Here is a 6000-nt window from a genome sequence, read left to right on the forward strand (position 1 = left end):
GGTTTTAAGACAGTCTGTTGTGCACAGGTCTAGGATTCATACTACTGTAAAAAAATATTTTGTTTGAGTATACAGAATTGGTATAATTGGAGGAAATGTTAATTAGATATATGGATACTTCAGTAGCACTATGTCAGAAGGATCTGATCCAAATTTTACTGAACTGAGTAGGAACTCTCTACAAAACAATGTGTGTTGGACTCTAGTTTGTCCAATTGTCATGGAATAAATTTTAGGAAACATAGCTTAAGAAATTACTTTCATCCTGTGATTTTGAATTCTTTCTCTTAACTTGAATATTTTCTTTCTAAAGCATTACTCAGCTAAAGTGGGTTTAGCCTGATAAAGTTCATATAGACATGTAAGAAGTAGTAGGATTATGATTTCTATATAGGCCGCAAGTAAGTTATTTATGTCAAGCTAAAGATTTACAGTTAAAAGAATTATAGCTGCCATTCTTAATGCAGCAGATGTAGTATTATACATTTTCCTTATGGTCTGATGATTTTCTGTCATTAGGGAGATCTTTAGCACTCTCATCAGTAATAAGCCAAATTCAGGTGGCAGGGAAATTACAGCGTACTTTTCTCCAGAGGAGATAGTCTTTATTCTATTGTTTGTCTTCCTAATTGTATGTGCTTTTTCTATGCTTCATATGTTGTTAATTGCTTTTCTGAGCCCTGTGTTGTCAAGTGACTGATTAAAACAGTAAATTTTGTTGCCTTTAGCTTCTGCTTATTAACAAATGACACATATTTACAAATGTGTGGCTAAATTCTGTTGCTCTCTCTGATCAGCATAGTAGGTTTTTAAGTCTTTGCTTTGATTTCAGTAAGAAATTTGTGCACAATGAAAATCACGTCAGTGACTGCTGAAAAGAAGGCTTGAGACTAGATGTTGGCTGCACCAGTTTATTTCAGACAAAAGACATAAATCTCTTCCAATAATTCTGTTTAATATCAGCACCAAGAAACAATGTTCGTTAATTTGGAGAAGAAATAGACTAGTGCATATGTAATAATTTGATCCTAGCCCATTATCAGTTTGTCCACTGATGTGATTCACATTTATTACGTGTATCTTTCTGACATGTCATACAGTCTATGGTATATGGGTGAAAAAATTCTGGGAGATACAAACATGGTACAAGGTAGTCATCCAGTGCTGAATTTGTATATTTGTTCATTGTTCTGCGTACTTAAAGTATGTTCTTCCTTTGTTATACAGGTTTGGCTCATTTCAACATCCACACAGAAGACTTGGAAACAGATTCTAATTTTGTTCATTTCCACTACTCTTCAAAGCACAGTGGTGTTGACCAGTCATCCCAGTGGTGGTACGCACTAACCAGAGAAAATAATTTGGTCAAGTAACTCATGGAAACCAACAAGCAACTCAAGCCTTCTGTGGTGAGCCAATCAAAGGGGGCCTATTATGTATCAAAAGGTTGCAATTGCCTTCCAAAAGCTCAATTACTTCCCTGTTTGCCTGTTGTCTGAAGATGGTACAACACCGACTATGAATTTTACAGTCCTTGCCTTTCTATGTTTGACAACACTTTTGAAATGATACTCAAGGAAGGTAATGTTATTTTTTTTAAACATCTGCTGAATGCAGCTTCCTCTATTCAAGTTAACATGCTCCTCCTTCTCAAATTTCAGCCAGGTCTCTACATTAGTGTACACATTGGGCACACAAACATGTGAAAGCTGAGGAGAGCTGAGGTGGGCTCTCACCAGGGCAGAGTAAAGGGCGGGAAAATCCTCTCCCGAGACCTGCTGGCTGCGTTTATTTTGATGCAGCCCAGGATATAATTGACTGCTTTATCTGTGAGTGCACATTGCTGGCTTATATCCGGCTTTTCATCCACCAGTACCCCCAAGTCTTTATCTGCAGGGCTGCTCCCAATCCATTCGTCGCCCAGTCTACATTGATATTACAGGTTGCCCTGACCCAGGTGCAGGACTTTGCGTTTGGCCTTGTTGAAACTCATGAGGTTCACATGAGCTCACTTTTTGAGCTTATCCAGGTTGCTCTGGATGGCATTCCATCCTTCAGTGTGGTGTCAATCACACCACTCAGCTTGGTGTCATCTTCAAACTTGCAGAGAGTGAGGGACATCTCTTATCACCATTCTCCATTGAGCCGTTTACCACTACATGGACTTGTGCAAAGCATTTAACACTGTCCCACATGACATCCTTGTCTCTAAATTGGGGAGGCATCGATTTGATAGGTGGATACAGAACTGGATGGATGGCCACACACAAAGAGTTGTGGTCAATGGCTCCATGTCCTGCTGGAGACCAGTAAAAATGGTGTCCCTCAGGGATCAATGTAGGGACCGGTCTTGTTCAACATCTTTGTCGGTGACATGGACAGTGGGATTGAGTGCACCCTCAGAAAGTTTGCCGATGACACCAAGCTGTGTGGTTCAGTTGATACACTGGAGGGAAGGGATGCCATCCAGAGGGATCTCAACATGCTTGTGAGGTGGGCTGATGCCAACCTTATGAAGTTTCACCATGCCAAGTGCAAGGTCCTACACCTGGGTTGGGGCAATCCCAGGCACAGCTACAGGTTGGGCAGAGAAGAGATTCAGAGCAGCCCTGTGGAGAAGGACTTGGGGGTGCTGGTCGATGAGAAAATGAACATGAGCCGGCTTCAGTGTGCGCTCGCAGCCCAGAAAGCCAACCGTATCCTGGGCTGCATCAAGAGGAGCGTGACCAGCAGGTCGAAGGGGGTGATCCTGCCCCTCTACTCTGCTCTCGTGAGACCTCACTTGGAGTATTGTGTGCAGTTCTGGTGTCCTCAACATAAAAAGGACATGGAGCTGTTGGAACAAGTCCAAAGGAGGGCCATGAGGATGATCAGGGGACCCGTATGAAGATAGGCTGAGAAAGTTGGGGCTGTTCAGCGTGGAGAAGAGAAGGCTGCGTGGAGACCTCATAGCAGCCTTCCAGTATCTGAAGGGGGCCTACAAGAATGCTGGGGAGGGACTCTTCATTAGGGACTGTAATGATAGGACAAGGCGTAATGGGTTCAGACTCAAACAGGGGAAGTTTGGATTGGATATAAGGAAGAAATTCTTTACTGAGAGATGGTGAGGCACTGGACTGGTTTCCCCAGGGAAGTTGTGAATGCTCCATCCCTGGAGGTGTTCAAGGCCAGGTTGGACAGAGCCTTGGGTGACATGATTTAGTGTGAGGTGTCCTTGCCCATGGCAAGGGGTTTGGAACTAGATGATCCTAAGGTCCTTTCCAACTCTAACTATTTTATGATTCTATGATTCTATGATCCCCTGGAAAAGACTGCCCACCCAATTCCTCATCCACCAAACAGTCCACCATCAAATCCATCACTTCAATTTAGAGAGAAATATGTTGTGTGGAAGCATGTCAAAGACCTTATAGAAGTCCATTTCTTACTTGTAAGTTATGATGGAAGAGTTAACAGACAATACTCATAACTATAAGACCATACTTATTTCTGAAATTTTTATAGACCAACCCTTTGAAATATGTCCAAAAAATAAACTATTTAATTAGAATTCAGAGCATGGCTTTCTGTTCTATTTACATAAAATAAAAACAATATTCATGAAGCGCATGCATACTTTATGTGATTCCCAAAATAAAAATATGAGAGCAATACAACTGAGAGTTATATTTGTATTGTGGTGAATTTTTAATATAAGATACCTCAGATATGTCTTTTAAAAGTAATAAAATAATACCAGGGGTTTTTTTTGCAGTCTAATTCTCCTTTACTTAAAAATATATAAAAAAAACCCCAGATGAATTCTTTTATCTGAACTTCAAATAATACTTTCCAGGATTCCATTACTGTAGTAATGTCAGAAAGGGGAGTCTTTGTTAATCAAAATGATGTTTGGATTTTATTTAAAGATATTTAGGTCATCCAGTCCACAATTTTACAAGCTTACACATTTTTTGTCTTTATTTCTGTGAATAGTACAATTATTATCAAATTTCAAATTCTTTCTAATAGTACCATTTCATCCTGAATATATAATTTCCATTCACTTATTTTAATCAATAGTAGCTTTCTGTCTCAATTCCAGTTGAGACTTCGGTGCTTGAGCTATTCTGCGTTGCAGGGATCAGGTATCACTTATGTGGTTGCTGTTAGACTAAACATATTAACACTTCTGATGTCCACTGCCGTTGTGGTATTAAAGAACCAAACCTTACCAAAATATAATGCTGAAAACCAACATCAGTTTAATCCAAATCCTGGGGACTATGTCTGTTCATACTTAATTTACTCTGACAGCTGCAAAGCATAAAACTGAGGTCTGTCACGAAGTACAGTCTGTAATGTTGATAGAAGAAAGGTTTTTTTCTAGCATACAGTTAAGATCCTTCACCTAAGAATAAAATGTTCACTACAGCTCGAACTCTGCAGATCTTTTTTTTCAAGCATAACTGGTTTTTCTGCCCTTGTTTTACCTCAACCTTTTCTCTATGGTCACCTTGTACTTTCTCTGAGGTGATTATAACATGCCAAAAAGTAAAGCCACTGTGCAGTACCTTGGCGAAAAGTCAGCATTTTGAGCCAAGAATTTCTCAGTTCCAAGCTGTAAGAGTCATCAGAGCATCTCGTCCTTGGCTTTCTTAAAAGTTTCAGCAGTGATTTATACTGGTTTTGACTCTTTTGGAGATGACTGTAGGCTGATAGACTTCCTGTGTTCAGGGCTCTAATTCTGCTGTTGCTGAACATGGTAATACAAAATGGCTTGTGTTTTTGAAGCATTTCCTCATGAATGCATTAGCTAATCTATTAAATAACTCTTCTCAGAATAAGTGGAAAAACCAGTACCTTTCATCAGTACCTTTTAATTAGGCTTATTACAGCAATTCATTACTGGAGTCTCACATGACTTCTGAAATGGTCTTTTTCAGTTGTTACAGGTGCTTTACATGACTTTACCTAGGTTAATCCTATTGCATAAAATAAGAAACCAAGGAATCAAGAGGCTTGAGTGAGGGATTGCAAAAGAGTCAGAACTCATCTGCATAAATGAAATAATGATATTTTGTTCCAAATTAGCTGTGTGATCCTCAAATAGAGATACCTTAAAGTAACTTTATTTTTTTCAGAAACTAGTGATCACCAGATTCTGATCAGTGAATAGCTTCACAAATATCTCTGATTTTAAGTTTTTACTTTCTTTTTTGTTATGTTTTCTTTCTTTCCTTGTGTCTCTTTCTCTCTTTCTCTCCTCTCTCTCCTTTTCCCTCTCTCCCTCCTTTTCCCTCCTTCCCTCCGTCTCCATCTCTTCCTCTCTCCTGTCTTTCTTCTATTTCTTGCCTGCTTGTGGTGGGTGTGTGTCCTTCTAAGGAGTATTTGACACTAATTCACTATTGGTGGAGTCCATTATTACCCCTAAATAGATATAATACCAATTTTCATGTGTTCATATTTTCCATATGAAATCATACCTAAGAAGCTGCAAAAAAAGTTATTTTAACCTCAGTAAATATTCTCCAGCATTCTTGAAAATGCTTTTGAAGTGAGTGACAGTCAAGCACTGTCATAAAGTGTTTTATACTAAGATTTTTCGTACCATGAATCACACGGATTTACTGTCCTATTGATAGTTCACTCTTATTGCATTTTTTGGCCTTCTTGATGTACATTTGTTGAATGTCTCTTTGATAAGTGTTCTACTCATTCTCCATAAATTTAAAAGGGAAAAGGACACTCACCACAAATCATCCAGCCATTATTATCATTCCCATTGTCCATATTCGTTCAAGTATTAATGTTAGATAAACATAATTCATTTAGCACTTGCATATATGTGGCTATTCTTATCTATTTCAGATATGGCAGGTAGCTGTGAAGATGCTTTGGTAACCATACATCTCTTTTAGTGAAAAAAATATGAGACAAAGGTCTCTGATTTTCACAGCTTTCACCAAAGAAAATGTAACAGGAATTATTAATCATCTGGCATTTTCTAGGTTGAAACCA

Source organism: Psittacula echo (assembly GCF_963264785.1).
Source record: "Psittacula echo genome assembly, chromosome: 1".
In the NCBI taxonomy this organism is placed as follows: domain Eukaryota; kingdom Metazoa; phylum Chordata; class Aves; order Psittaciformes; family Psittacidae; genus Psittacula; species Psittacula echo.